This window comes from Chanodichthys erythropterus, chromosome 1, assembly GCF_024489055.1.
Source record: "Chanodichthys erythropterus isolate Z2021 chromosome 1, ASM2448905v1, whole genome shotgun sequence".
NCBI classification, from domain to species: Eukaryota; Metazoa; Chordata; class Actinopteri; order Cypriniformes; family Xenocyprididae; genus Chanodichthys; species Chanodichthys erythropterus.
The window spans coordinates 2,328,016-2,344,866 of NC_090221.1; the positions used below are offsets into that span (position 1 = coordinate 2,328,016).

General features: G+C 37.1%; 1 protein-coding gene across 2 annotated transcripts in view; it reads left to right on the forward strand.

The window, feature by feature from the left end:
* Nucleotides 1-16,851, forward strand: part of gabrb2a (gamma-aminobutyric acid type A receptor subunit beta2a) — a 55,133-nt gene that overhangs the window by 2,457 nt on the left and 35,825 nt on the right. The window lies entirely within an intron of this gene.

A 16,851-nucleotide genomic window follows, 5' to 3' on the forward strand; every position in this document is an offset into this window, starting at 1 on the left:
ATGATGTATATTACGATGTTATGATGAACTATATGCATTTGTCCACCGTTGTTTAAAGCGTTTCAGACTCAACGCACTATAAGCAGCTGTTTGATAATGTTGTCAAGCAAAAGGCTAATCATATTAATTACCGTCATGTGTCCGATGTTGTAAAAAGCGATACCGAGTGGATCTCTTTATAGCTCATGAGAGTGAGTGGAGGTGGGGCTAATTAGCATATTCATAGATCCGTGCATACTAAAAGAAGCCAGGGTGTAGAGTTACATTCATAGCTATTTTAAGGCATGAAGAATTTTTTTTCACAGGAAAAAAATGTTTAAATGTGTCATTTGGTGATCAAAGATGAAAATCATTGACTACAGGTGGACTTTAAGTAAATAAAATCCTAAAATATAATGGAAATTTTGGTAGTTGCATATAAATTGTAATAGTTATCATCAGCAGATATAAAATATACATTCAGCTGGAATTTGCTCTTTGTGAATGCAAATGTTGTTGTTTTTTAAATCCTCATATACAGCACATTTTCTGAATTGGGTGCACTTTTCCTAATTTTTTTTTTTTTTATGATAGCATCATAGGCCCTTGTTTTTTGTTATGAGATTAGATATGTTTGGTTATTGTAATTTAACATATTAACCTGCTAAATTGAACTAGTTTTAAATAGTCAAATGTCTATTTTGGCCAAAGTTATTTTAACACAGAATAACAAAACAAATAATTTTCTTAAATTTATGAGAACATAAGTTGATCAACAAGAACCACTTTTATGTACAAACCCATTCTGGCTTACATTATTAATTTATTTTTGTATTATTTTAAAGTCCCCCTGTAGTCAATAATTTTAGCCCTTAAAACTCATCTTTGATCACCAAAATGATATATTTAAACATTTCTTCCTGTGAAAAATGTATTCATCCCTTAAAATAGCTTGAATCGACACCCATGCCTCATTTAGTATACACGGAACCATGAATATGCAAATTAGCCCCGCCTCCACTCACTCACTCACTCACTCAAGCTTAGAGATCCACTCGGTCAACTTACTGAGGTAAACGCTGCACAATGGTATTGCTTTTTACAACGTCGGACACATAGCGGTAATTAATATGATTATGCTTCGCTTGACTGCGTTATCAAACAGTTACACAGCAAAATCAACTCAGAGTACATATGCTCCCTCTCTAAATAGTGTTAAAGTAACACTATTAAAGTTAATGAGATAATTAAGTGATGAATGAGTATTAGTGATGAACACCTGCTGTTAACAAGCAGAAGAAAAGAGAAACACAAGAACTACAGCTGACTTCAGCCACAGTCTTAGATGAAATCACCTGAAGATAAAAGACATTATATCTCTCATGATCTCAGCAGAGGTGGATTATCTTTTCTTCAATTATTCTGCTTGTTAACAGCAGGCGTTCATCACTAATATTCATTCTTCACTTAATTAATCGCTTAATTATCTCATTAACTTTAACTCTGCTTCATTCTTTAACACTATTTAGAGAAGGACCATATGTAGAGTTAAGTTAACTGATTTTGCTGTTTAATAATGTGTTGCTAATATTAGAAAAGACATATATTTCATCATAACATCGTAATATACATCATACACCCGCTATATATTGCTATATATTTTGTTTTTCGATCAACGGAAAAAATATACCAGCTTCATCTGCTTCAGAGCGATCATAGTTAATGATATGCTAAAGCCCGCCCCCACATTGACGCGATTGGTTACAAGGTAGTTTGTGACGTCAAAAACATCAGCGATTGCAGTTTTAAGGAGAAAATACTCAGCAGTGGTGTTGACTGATGAATATTAAAAAGACATATAAACAACATTGAACACTTGATTTTCACCACAGGGGCTCTTTAAGTTAACCGCAAACCTCATTCAAAATGAATTAGAAAATAAAACAGCTCCTGTAAATTATATTTCGACCTCGTTAGGCTGTCATTTTCTGATCGTTCGTTTACTAATCTGGACTGACTGAAAAAGCCATTGATATTCATGGCTCAGAAGGTGCAGTGACCCCTGCGAGGAGTCGCGGCCGTAATTCAGTTTTAGGACGGGTCTGTGGACGTAGATGCTTCGTACTGTGTAGTGATGTGCCTACAAATTACCTTTATAGATCTGTCAAGTTTGTTGCTTGTCACGGTTGAGCTCAGGAATCCCTAAGAGTTGGGTAGAAAAGATGAAAATCTTTGTTTTCTGCAGCTCCAGCAAAATTGGATTTTCAGCCGACAGGATCCTCAACTATCCTAAGGGTTGACAGGGTTGATCTCTGAGATTTGCAGCCATTAGTATCTGCTATTTCCATTCAAAGCCACGCAGCGCTTGCTCTCACGCTCGCCCTCGTACCAGTTTACCGTCTCATTAGTCCAGCGTGATGCCCGCGTCTTAGACAGATGTATGATCTCTCAATTAGGAGCGGCACGGATGCCCCAGGTGTCTTTGTTAGGCGTAACCGCTCGGAGCGTTTTGTTTTAAAGCGAAGCTACCCCCCTCTCTTCATCTCCTCCTGCCTGCCATTTCACACGGATGTAAACAAGAGCGTCCGCTGTGTGTTAAACGTGGCCAAAGAAGCCTCGACCAAAGGTCACCCGTGTTGTTTGGCAATGCAAATCTTTAGGCCAGTCCACGCAAGTTGCGTTTCCGTCGCTTGACATTAAAACGCGAGCTATTTTTGGAGAGAGGCCGAAAGAAGAGGCAAACGCGGGCCATGCTCTCTGCATCTGATGACTCATTTGAGGAAGCAAAACACAAATGGGATAGTATGATATTCCAATCGATCTGTTGCGTTTGCACTGGCCGATCGCTAACACGAGGTCCTCTGTTTGCTGCCTGCATAAATTACGCTGGAAATGACCTTTGTTTGCGGCGGGGACGGTGGATGTGTCGAACGGTTTTCTCTGAAAACATAATAGTCACTTCAAAGGAAAAGATTCAAGCAGACTTGTGCTAGCTCATGGGCTAAATAATTACCGGGGCGGAAACATTGCCCTTATATGTATCATTATCCTGACAAGCATTAATTGCTTACATGAATAAGAGGCAGGGCCGTGCAATGATAGCCTGTGAAATAACAAATGGATGAAAAGACAAATTTAGACTCAATTAGATTGGTCGACTTAATTACTACTAGTGTGTGTAATTGTAGATCATTTTTGCCTAGTCAGTTAGTGTCTGTTTAGTCCTGTTTTATTGAATTCCCAGCTGATAAACAGTGTGTTATTTAGTGTTATTTTTACTTTTTGTTGCTATGACAACACCACCCTTGTCAAAAAATGCGGGGTTAATGTGGGCTCTTCTCTGTTTCGATATATTATGTTTTAAGGCAATGCTGCAGAGTGTTTTTATGAATTCTTTCATATTTAACGTCGTGCGATTGTGGATTTAGCTACAGCCAGAAATAGAGTGGCAACGCTGTGGTCACATGACGTTCTCCTCCAGACAGCAGCAACTTGTATTATAATTTCATACACTGATGAGATCTGCAGCACATCTCACTCTGCTGAGAAGCTTATTATAGTTCTTGCAGGGCTTTTTTTCTTCCTTGCTAATTTATGCGATTAATTCACCACAAGCCGTTAACGTGCACCTAGCACGACTCCTTTTAGACTTTGTTTTGTGGGTTATTTCAGTCTTTTTGTCTTGTAAACTTGACATTTAAAGTTTAAATATTTGGAGAATGCAAATGCTGCTGAATCGTGATTGGTCTTACCTTGCTTGCATTTAATTAAACGGGTGGTTGATTACGATTTGACTTTTTTAACTTTAGTTAATGTTGCTGTTTGAGCATAAACAACATCTGCAAAGTTACGACGCTCAAAGTTCAATGCAAAGGGAGATATTTTCTCTGTTTAAGGAGTACAACGAGCTTCTTCCCGGGTTAGTGACATCACTAACCCTACAATTTACATAAACTCCGCCCCTGAGAACATGCAACAAATGGTGCTTTAGAGAAGAGGAAGAGTTGTTGTAAATATATATATTTATCCACATTTTTTGCTGAAAATCGCCATTTTGGCTGCGTGAGATTCTCCAGCTTTGTTGAGCTGTTAAAGCTCCGCCCTCTTCTGGAAAGGGGGCGGGAGCAGCAGCTCATTTGCATTTAAAGGGAAACACACAAAATTGGTGTGTTTTTGCTCACACCCAAATAGGGGCAAATTTAACAAGCTATAATAAATGATCTATGGGGTATTTTGAGCTGAAACTTCTCAGACACATTCTGCCAACACCAAAAACGTTGCGAAAAGGGGCATTATAGGTCCCCTTTAACTTCTTATACACTGCAAAGATGTATTTCTTGGTGTTTTGATTGTGTCTTGACAACCACATATGCCTGGTTTCACAGACAAGGTCCCTAGTCTCAGACTAAAATGCATGTTTGAGCTGTTTTAAATGAAAGCAACTTGCACTGTTTATAAAAGCTAATTGAACTAAGGCCTAATCCTGGCTTAATCTAAGCCCTCTCTGTGAAACCGGGCCTAAGTGTCTCTGATGCGGCATTTCATTTATGCAGAACTAAATCCTAAACCTACCTAAAGCCCTAAATGATTAGTTCACACAAAAATGGTAATTCTGTCATCATTTACTCACCCTCATGTCATTCCAAACCTATAAGACTTTTTAAAAAAAAGATATTTTAATGAAATCTGAGAGATTTCTGTCCCTATATTGAAAGTCTATTCACCCGAGACGTACGCTTCAAAACATTCATAAAGAGATTGGAAAAGAAATTATGTGCAAGAAACAATTAGGTTCATCAAACAAGTACGTTTGAGCTTATGTTTATGATCAGTGTTTATTACGTAAAACGCTTGATTCATATGGATTCTTTTTATGATCTCTTCCTGAATGTTTTGAAGCCTCGGAGTTGTGGGTGAATAGTAGGGGTGCAACGAAAAATCGATTCGCATGAATCGTGATTCTGTCTTTTACTGATTTGCATCGGTTCAAATATTGATTTTCTAAAGTGTTACACTTCTTTAACTTTGCAGTACTACTTAAAGTCATTGACACGTTGTGTTATTAATCACCGTAAGCCACAAAAAGGAACTACGAATGGTGCTCGAGCTTCGGCCATGTGTCCGTCAACGTTATATGCATGAATTGATCCCGAATTCAGTTCTCTCTCACAGCTTATAGCGCTTGCATGGTCAAATACACACACAATTATGTCAAAATGCACATCGTGTGGAGTATTCATGTGTAAACAGTCTGTTATGTCCAACGCAAACGTAAACAGTTAGGAGAAAATCAGATGTGTAACAGTATATTAGATCTGTGCATTAATTCTTAAAGGGACAGCAGCCTCATAAACTGTTCAGTCTGTTTTATTAATGTTAATTAAAAAAAAAAATCGCTCACTGCTTTTGACTGAAACACTTATGTATCTTTTAATATGAGAGTGTTTTATACAGAGTGTTTTATTTTTACTTTTGATTATTCAATTTTTGTAGTATTTCTGGCTACATGTTAAATAAACCTAGGCTACTGTACTTGAAAACTTAAGTTTGTATATTTTTTTTATTGTATTTGTCCTATTGTTTGCTTTTTTGTTCCTATTTTTAATATCAAAAATAAAATAAAATAGCCTGCCTTGCTTTATTACAGAAGACTGCCAGTCACGTGTGTAATGACTGCAGTCAGCTTAATATTATTATTATTATTATTATTATTATTAATCATAATAATAATAATAATGTATTGGGTTGACTAAAATGAGAAGGAAAAACTAAATAAATTTCAAGGTTCACATTTAAAGAATTAGTTCACCCAAAAATGAAAAGTCTATCATTAATTACTCGCCCTCATGTCGTTCCACACCCATAAGACCTTCGTTCATCTTCAGAACACAAATTAAGATATTTTTGATGAAATCCGATGGCTCAGTGAGGCCTGAGCAATGACATTTCCTCTCTCAAGATCCATTAATGTACTAAAAACATATTTAAATCAGTTCATGTGAGTACAGTGGTTCAATATTAATATTATAAAGCCACAAGAATATTTTTGGTACACCAAAAAAACTAAATAATGATCTATATGGGCCGATTTCAAAACACTGCTTCAGGAAGCATCGGAGCGTTATGAATCTTTTGTGTCAAATCAGTGATTCGGATCGTGTGTCAAACTGCCAAACTGCTGAAATCATGTGACTTTGGCGCTCCGAACCACTGATTCGATTCGTAAAGCTCTGATGCTTCATTTTGATATCGGCAATCACTAGATATTTTTAAAAAGTTTTTTTTTTTTTTTTTTTGTCGCATAAAAAATATTCTCGTGGCTTTACAATATTAATATTGAACCACTGTACTCACATGAACTGATTTAAATGTGTTTTTAGTACATTAATGGATCTTGAGAGAGGAAATGTCATTGCTGGCTATGCAGGGCCATCGGATTTCATCAAAAATATCTTAATTTGTGTTCCGAAGATTAACGAAGGATGTGGAACGACATGAGGGTGAGTAATTAATGACATTATTTTCATTTTTTTGGGTGAACTAACCCTTTAATCCAGAGGGATTTTTTTCTTCAAGACCTATTAAACTGTCTACTGCAGTCAAATAGAAAAAGTAACATAAAATAGTAAACTAGAATCAAATCTATGTATATGTATCAAATAGAAATTTGATTCAAAATCAAGAATCAATTTTTAATCGAATCGTGACCTCAAGAATTGATTTGAATCGAATCATGAGATTCACACTCCTAGAGATTCAATGGACGGACCGAAATATCTCAGAATTCATTAAAAATATCTTAATTTGTCTTTTAAAGATGGACGAAAGTCTGAAGGGTTTGGAACAATATGAAAGTGAGTAAATGATGACAGAATTATAATTTTTGGGTGAACTATAACTGTAACATTTTGTTGAATTATGCTTTGTCCAAGGGTTTTTTGATGCTAAGAATCCTCAAATCTGATGATCTTCTTCTGAAGGATCCGCTTCCTAAAATATATAGGCAACTATTTTTTTCTTAAGACTAGTATGTGTCAAGAAAGGATTAAAATATTATCTGAACTCAAAATAATCATTAATTATTCAGTTTTATTTGCACAACACAATAAACATTTGTCCAAATCTGTTGTTGAATAAGCTGTGATTGTTTCATGTCAATATTCCTCTCAAATGTTAATAATTTCCATGTATCAATTAATATCACTTAATTGAATTAACATAGTAGCCGTGCAATAAGCAGAATAATGTTTTGCGTCAGGTCAAGTTATTTGCGACGATCAGCTGACTGTTCATTACCCCTTATATGGAAAAAGTCAACCATAAGATGTTTTCAGAACAAAGTTTAATCAAATAACAACATTAAACTCTGATTTCCAAACTAATTCTGCAAAGAGGCGCTCGGTTGTAGATTAATTTGAAACACCTGGCATTTGGAGTCTGTCTGACATTGCAATAAACTTTGCCACTTAATCACGTCTTCGACATCAAACGTTTATCTCCAAACATGTCATCAGCATCCTCATCACGGCACTTGCAGTTATGAGCTTAGATTAAGTGAAGTTAATGTGACAGATTTCGCTTGTGTAATCTGTTAATATATCATCCTGTGATGGGGTGTTAGGCTGTTAAATCAAACGTGTTTAAGTAGCTGTAGAAAACGCTCCGTTGGGAATAAAGGCTAATCGGGCCAGTCATGCTATCAGCACCCCGGGTATGACCGCTGGATCTTAAGTCCATCTTTCTTACAACCTCCAATATTTAGAGGCTTGTGCTTAACCAGTCATTCGGATGGTTTCGTTGTCATGACCAATTAATGAAGTCTCCCAAGTCCACGGCGACTGCGTTGGTGTTTCTCTTATTGGGAGAGACAGTGAAACTATGGCAGTGGTGATGTTAAGTGCCCTGTTATCAGCGTTTCCCATCACAATCTCTTTACGCTCTCATTTGCCGCTTTCCACAAATAGGGACGAACAGAAACACTTTGGTGCCGCATGACTTATTCAAAGCATTAGAGGCACAAATCCCATGTTTTTGTTGTGAGAACTTTTAGATATGTTATATAACATGAAATGAAAAGCAGCTAGATTTAAACACAAACATTTTGTGCTCAACCCTGTCACCACATGCATTACAAAACACGTAACTTTGCTTAAAATCATGACACCCCAAAACATTGCATGGTTTGCATCCTGTTTACAGAATGATTGTAACGAAATTAACATATTTAATACATTTATTGTTAAGAGCATTCATCAGAGTTGACAATTCCACCCTGTTATGCAAGGAATTGTTGAATAATTGATTGGTCAGATGACCCCGTCTGTTGTGATCAAAGACTAGAATAACACAAGACGTGTCACTCGTATTGCTTTGAATGGGAGAAAGTGTAACGCGCAATATGGTGGAATAAGTCCCGCCTTCAATATATGAGCTAATCACCGATTGGTAAAGTCATGCATCACTGCAGCAGCCGTTAGAAGCTCCGGTTCCTTTAGAAACAGTCAGACGCGCACAGTCAACACTCAAATGAGACGCGCATTTAGGACTGCGCATTAGCTTGATCCAGCCTGAAAAATACAATTTTTTGCCATGATTTCATTGTTTATAAACAAAATTTATGAGAGATTTGTTGTTGTCAGATTTCATTGGTGATTTCAAATATGAAATTTAATCGAAAGCTTGGTGAACAGCTTTGGAGAATTTGATGTTTCCCCATTCAAAGAGATAGAAGCCGCCAAGGGAAATGACTTGTGTTAAAGGATTAGTTCGTAAGCAGAATAGGGAAGGTGTAGGACATACAGCGTAAGCTTTTTGAAGAATACGAAAGTGCGGTTTTGGCGATGTGCAAGGCGATCATTTGTGTTTATAAAGCATATACAGTTGTATTTTTTTTTTTTTTTAGAAAATGAGCGATGATTTCTCTAGATAAGACCCTTATTCCTCGTCTGGTATCGTTTAAAGCTCTTTGAAGCTGCACTGAAACTGTCATTTTGACCTTCAACTGTTTGGTGCCCATTGAAGTCCATTATAAGGAGAAAAATCCTGGAATGTTTTCATCAAAAACCTTAATTTCTTTTCAACTGAACTAGGCCTGCACCATAAATCGTTATAAAATCGCGATCTCGATTTACCCTGTTCACGATTTAATTTTTAAATGACTTTGATTTAAAAAAAAAAAAAAAAAAAATCAGCCTTTATTTTGAAAGGACCGCTCTACAGGGTTTCACTCGTCGAGCGAGCGCGGTAGTTCGGAAATAAACTAAATGGATATTAATGAAAACCCAGGTCCTTGTGACGAGAATCAGCCAACCACTCAGTCTCAACTTGTTCCGAAAAAAGGCTCACATTCGGTGGTGTGGAAGTATTTTGGATTCAAGCAAGTAGACGAGGGTCAATCTGGTGTGATTTGCGCTTTGCCCTTGTTGCAGCACCACAAGGTAACACCACAAACCTTTACCAGCACCTCAAACGTCACCACAAAGTGCAATATGATGAAGCAGCCGTACAACGCAAGAGATCCGAAAGTCGTCCAAAATTCGCCTATTTAGAGCCATGTTCAGGCCATATTCAGCGCAGTGCGTTAAACTTAAGTGCGTTCAAATTTTTGGTAACCTACTTGAATGGCCAGTTGAATGTTAATTGTACAAAAGGCAAGCAGTTAAAGAGTGTTTCTTCTTTATTCATTGAAGCCTCTATGTTTACAGGCTTGAGGTGATGTGCAATGTTCTAACGTTATAGGTGCCAAAACAAATATTTTTGGTACTTCCAATTTGTTTTGTTTTGTCATGGTTCATGTGTGCAATAAACATTACATTTCATGAGAAAAAAAATTGTTGTAGAGAATCATGATATCAATTCTAAGCTAAAAAATCGTGATTCATATTTTTCCCAGAATCGTGCAGGCCTAAACTGAACAAAGAAAGACATGAACATCTTGGATGACATGGAGGTGAATAAATTATCAGGAAATTTTTATTTGAAAGTGAACTAATCCTTTAAAGGGACTTTGGTTGTGTTTGATCTACTCTCCTCTGATTGGTCAGATGGCCCAGTCTGTTGTGATTGGTCGACCGCTTACAGCACGTGCTGGAAATGAAACGCTCATTACCATATCTGAAAATGGATGTTTATTTAATATTTGTTAAAGCTGTAAAAACTGCACATTATGATTTTAAACAACAGGGGTACACAAATTACAAACCTCATATCAAATCAATAGAAAGCAATAAACTGTTCATATAATATTCAGTTTGACATTCTGAGGTGGAAGAAAAATGTTTTTCTAAAAGTTGAGCACCTCCTTTCACTGACTATTTGTGTGGAAAAGAAAAACCTTTCAGGCCCCACCATATTCTTGGAAAATTACATTTATTCCAATGCCTGGAAAAAAGTGAATCATGTTTTGCTTGATGTTAATTTTGCATAACTGTTTTTTTAAGTGGGTTCAGTGCAGTGTAGATGGATGTCTCCTGAACGTGAAGAGTGTTGGATTTGGGTTGTGACAGGCTTAATGGAGAACTCCCAGCAGCCTCTGCGTCAGTGTCAGCTCAGTGGGAGAGACCCGACAAATGACGTTGTGTCATTCTGTCACAATCTCAATATGATCTATTGATCTGGGTATCCATCTGAAGAGCTGGCATGCCTCACTTTATCTTACATAAGGTTGTTTCGCAGATTTGCAGTGCTCTGCGGTAAATAATGCTATGGCGGTGATCAACAATGAGGATTTTTTTTTTCTGCTTGCCCAGTGGTTTATACTTTTTGTTTTTTACATGCTCTCCCAGTATTTTTCACTGATCCAACAAAGTTTTATTTTTTATTCTTATTGTTGAGCCCTGGTTTGGTGTTTTTAAATGTTGTGCGAGCCAATGGAAGGAAGTCGGTCAGTTGCAATGAGAGTAAAACTGTTAAGACAGATCCTGTTTCAATGACTTTAAAGGGGAAATATAAGTCTCTGGTGTCTCCAGAATGTGTCTGTGAAGTTTCAGCTCAAAATCCCCCACAGATCATTTATTATAGCTTGTCAAATTTGCCTCTATTTGGGTGTGAGCAAAAACACGCCGTTTTTGTGTGTGTCCCTTTAAATGCAAATGAGCTTTTGCTCCCCGCCCCCTTTCCAGAAGAGGGCGGAGCTTTAACAGCTCAACAACAACAAAGCTGGAGAATCTCACGCAGCCAAAATGAGGAAAGTGTTCAGCCTTACATTGTTCAAACCGGAGTCGACACTGATGGAGAGACTCAGGAAGAAGTTACAACTTTTAGACGTTTCTGAATGGTTAATGGATAAATTGATGTAGTTGCTGTGGAGTTGATTCAACTCATCCACTAGCATGTGCCGTCATGTTCATCTTTTGTGTTGAATTGACCCTCGTTTGTGAAGCAGTCCGGCGTAAAATGATGAATGAAATACTACTACAACTCTTCCTCTTCTCTAAAGCAGCCCAACATGGCAGCCCAACCCTTTGCTGTGTGTTTTCGGGTTAGTGATGTCACCAACCCAGGAAGAAGCTCGTTGTAGTCCCTACCAGCCATTTGTTTTAGAAAATATCTCCTTTGCATTGAACTTTTAGCGTCGTAAGTTTGCAGATGTTGTTTATGCTCAAACAGCAACATTACACACTAACTAAAGTTAAAAAAGTGAAATCACAATCAACCACCCCTTTAGAATAGTTTTATTGAATACAAAGACAGCTTTTTCTTGTGTCTGAGACTTCTTTAGTTGACGATTTTTCATGTCACATAAAGAATTCATAACCAATGCGCCCTTAATTAGTACATTTATGCTGCAGATTTAGAGACGTCCTTGATTAAATTAATTTGCACTTGCAAATTTCAGCTCTGTTAAAGATGATTAAACAGCGCAACAGAGGCTTTTTTGCTCTTGCAGAGATTGTTCACTCAAATATTAATATTCTGTCATCTTATACTCACCTCATTCAACTGTGGAACACAAAAGGATACATTTTGAGTAATTTAATGGTCACACCTTTCCTTTACGATGCTTTCTAAGTCTTGAAAGCTTCATATCCTATTGCATTGTAATTGGTTAGAAAAGAGTAGCTAGACGCTTTAAAATTTCACCATATGAAATAATTAGTTGGGAAAAAAAGCAACAAGAGATTTTAATGTTAACGTCTCAAAATATCCACTGCACCTCTATTTTCATGCATGATTCTATTAGCAGAGTGGGAAAAATCCACACGGTTGCATGTGAGCTCACAGAAGCTGTGTGTTTGCATCTCGGTTTGAGATCTATTGATGTCAAAGAAGAGTAAACAGAGCCCAAAGAGGCATCTGCTACCATCTGTGACCATAGTAATTATGCTCACATTTGGCACTGAAGCCAAGAGGAAAGTTCCAAGCCCAGGTGTTCCACATTCTCTACCCTGGCATCCACACTTCACTCGGAAAAATGTATATTTAACCTCTTTCCCCAAAATGTTAATCTACAGAAAGTTTTTCCCATTTTTCTCCCGTTTTTCTTCTTTATGATTGATAACCGTAATACTCTAACATATGCTATGTGCTCTCCTGTTTCGTTGTACTTCATTACTCAACTGGAACACTATAGGATGAAAGAGCTCAGAATGGCGGAATACCATTAGGCATAAATATCATCAAAACATTTCCTCATGCATAGCACAAATCTCATTCTTTCTTAAAGGGAGATAGTTCATCCAAAAATAAAATATTTCTGCTGATAATTTATCCTCATGCTGTTTCAAACCTGAATGATCTTTCATCTATGGAACACAAAGGAGATTTTTAGCAGAATGTTCATGTTGCTTTTTTTCTTACAGTGACAGTTCATGTTTAAATTTACCTCATTCATGCGATTTGAATATGTGCATATCCATGAAATACATGAAATGCATTTACCAAATATGAATGAGATTTGAGGTCTGTGGTGGAGATGATTTTTAGTTAGGGATGCACCGATATGAAAATTTCAGCCGATAACCGATAATTCTTTATATTTGAAAACCGATAACCGATATATTTCATATTTGGGTAAATACTTGAAATGCATTTACCAATTATGAATGAGATTTGAGGTCTGTGGTGGAGGAGATGATTTTTAGTTAGGGATGCACCGATATGAAAATTTCAACCGATAACCGATAATTCTTTATATTTGAAAGCCGATAACCGATATATTTCATATTTGGGTAAATACTTGAAATGCATTTACCAAATATGAATGAGATTTGAGGTCTGTGGTGGAGGAGATGATTTTTAGTTAGGGATGCACCGATTTCGGCCGATACCGATAACCGATAATTCTTTATATTTGAAAGCCGATAACCGATATATTGGCCGAAAAATCTAAAACTAAATTTTTATATAATTTTTGAGAGCCTGATAACAAAACCAAAACTCTTACCATTAAAAGCCAAGTCTCAAGCACACCATTATAATGTGCTCATTATAATTTTATGTAGTCTATATGACAGACTTTGCTGTTCGTTGCACTGTATTTTCCTTTTTTGAAGTGATTTCAATCATACTTCAAGCAATTCAAAACCAAAATGGTGGACAGTGTGCATCTAAAGTGTCTCAGCTGAAGGAAATTATTAATCGGCCAAATTTTCTTATCGGGCCAATAATAACATTAAAAATTAACATGTATCGGCCAATACCGATATATTATGCATCCCTGTTTTTAGTGACTTTATGGTTTTTACCTCACACAAACTTATCGTTTGACTTCACAAGATGTGAAATATAACATAACAAAACATTAATCACTATTAAATCTCCCACTTAACGTTAATCTTGCACAAAAACATTATACATTACTCTTAATTTTAGCATGTGCAAAGCATAGAAATAGAAATCCCAGCCAAGTTTCTGTTAAACTTAAGTTTGTCTAAATGAAAAGAAATAAGTTCATAAAACTCATTATACTTAAAATATATCAGTTCTGTGAATTTGAAAGAAAAAGTGCTAAATACTCAAAAGTTGATTTGACTGAACTAATTTGTTTAAGTTTGTCCTACTCAAACCAATTAATTATTTTGAGCATCATTTGAGCATATTTATTGAAATATTAATTTATTATTAATTTACTTAATATAAATTGTCATTTCTGAATGCTAAACTGAGTGATACGTGTCTCTTGCAGAGTTTAATATGAAAATAAACATAATTTTGTTATATTGGATGTGTATTTCATCTTATATAACTGTAATCACAATAGTTGCATTGTAACTGTCACATCTGGCACACTTTATACCCGCAAACAACCGTGTACAAACCACACCTGGGACTAATTAAACTCAATGAAAATGCTGAAGCCTCAGATCATTTTTACTGTGTTTATTCTAGTCAAACTTCAAGTGCTGGAATGATGTGCAATTACTGTTGTGTAAATTTCCCTCTCCACTTCTTGTGAAGTAATGTCTCGATGTTCCCTTATTCCCTATGGCATTGAATTCTCACTGAAGATGGCGGAACACCCTCTAAAGTCCACTTTGCAGGGCATTTACGGTCGAATAAAACGCAGTGAAACCGGTTTGAAAAGACATAAGCATGAATAATGCATTTTAACATGTTTTATATCTCAGTAAGGAGACGTGGCGAACAGGATTTTAATTAAAAACAGATGAACATTCTGCAATCATTTGCCCATCCTTCATGTCAGTTCAAAACTGAATGACCTTTTTTCTTCTGCATGAGGAGCACAAAAGTTACCAGTTTTTGACCCTTTGAAACCACATTTCTCAAAATATCATCTTTTATGTTCCACACAAGAAAGAAAGTCTAATGGGTTGGGAAGCACATGAGAGCGAGTAAAAGATGACAGAATTGTCATTTATGGGTGAACTATGTCTTTAAGAGTTTGAGGAGGCTAAAGTGACTGTCGCCCAAGGCATCAGCCGCTTCTCCTGAGGGAAACCTGCAGCGTAGATGATCAGCACCATCTTTAACCTACTCTATACATAATGACAGATGCTAGAGATCGGAGGGAATTATGAGAGTCGAGCTCATGGACCATCTGAATGCTCATTAAAAGTTTTATGTAGTCATATCTTTAATTTGGAATCTTATCATTATAATTTGGATTTTCTTATCACATTATGACCATATTATGATCTTTTTCAAACTCTTGATGTTGTTTTTGGGCTCTACTAGAACTTGAATGTTGATCATTTTCCTCATACTCAACCAGGCCCCGCCCCTTTATTCTGCGCATGAATTATTTAAATGAGGAATATTGTGAAGAAAACTCAAGACTACAATGGAGGCGTTTCAGGGAGTTCAGAAACTGATATAAATTGGTCCTCTTTAAATAATTGAACAGAAATGTTGTGCAAAAGCTAGAAGTAGTGCAGTAGTGGTACTATTCTTGTGTACAGGAAATGTAATGGAGAATTGGGGCGTGCATGTGTGTGCAGGTGTGTTTAGCGTGTGTTTGCTCATGCTGAAGTGGCCGGTTGAATGTGCACATGCAGGACAGTGTGAGTCACAGCTGGTTCTTCCAGCGGCTTTTGAATCAGAGGGAGGTTTGTCCTTTAATGCCTGAGAATAACTTTATCAAGTGTGCTGGTTATTTTTGGCAGCAGACGATTGCCGGTTTTAAGAGTTCCCTCACAGGTCACTGCTGGAGAAGCACGGAGAGATAAATATGGGGCTAGAAACTGCCTGCCACCGTTCAGCCAGCCCACTGCCCCCTCATCCTCTGGCCACGCTGATAACCACATCCAAAGCACTCCCAAAAACAAACCAAAGATAAAATCAGGGGCATTTTATCCCAGGAGGCACGGGGAAAGTGCCTGCTCGAAACATTTCAGATGAGAATTAACGTTGCAAAATATAAGCTCAAATAGTGTGTGAAACTGAACTGGTGATTGGCTGATTACCGTGTCAATCCATTAATGCCAGCCTATCACAATAGCAGCCAGTCAAAAAATCGTCCTGAATGTGTCAAACTGGTGGAAATGGATGGGCTAATTACAGAGTAAACAACTCTCACTCGGACATCATCACTTTCGGTCGCATCCGAATCGGAATGAACTTGTAATGACTTGAAGCACAGAGTGATTTGTGACCGAGGCGGTTTCAGCGAGCACTCAGCTGGGTTAAATTAAAAGGTGCATCTGCGTGCCTGCCACCATCTGCGGTGTTTACTGAGGATTTCTTGACTAATGATCTGAAAGAAGGCGACTGCTTAGTAGCAACTAATGAAATAGACAATAAATATGCTGTATTTTTCCAAGTTATTACTTTATAAGCAACTTGATGAGACTTAAAAACGTTATAATATGCATCATGTGGTAACATCTAAATGAATTAATTCAAATAAAATTTACACTGCTATTTGGGGTCATTAAAGGGGTTCTTGATTGTGATTTCACTTTTTTAACTTTAGTTAGTGTGTAATGTTGCTGTTTGAGCATAAACAACATCTGCAAAGTTACGACACTCAAAGTTCAGTGCAAAGGAGATATTTTCTACAACAAACGGCTGGTAGGGACTACAACGAGCTTCCTCCCGGGTTAGTGACATCACAAACCCTAAAATTTACATAAACCCCGCCCCCGAGAACACTCAACAAAGGGGGCGGGGCCATAGTAGAGTGTTGTTGACATGCCATCATTTTACGCCGGACTACTTCACAAACTTAATGCAGGTTTTTCACAAAAGATGAACATGACGGCACATGCTAGTGGATGAGTTGAATCAACTCCACAGCAACTACATCAATTTATCCACTAACCATTCAGAAACGTCTAAAAGTTGTAACTTCTTCCTGAGTCTCTCCATCAGTGTCGACTCCGGTTTGAACAATGTAAGGCTGAACACTTTCCTCATTTTGTCTGCGTGAGATTCTCCAGCTTTGTTGTTGTTGAGCTGTTAAAGCTCCGCCCT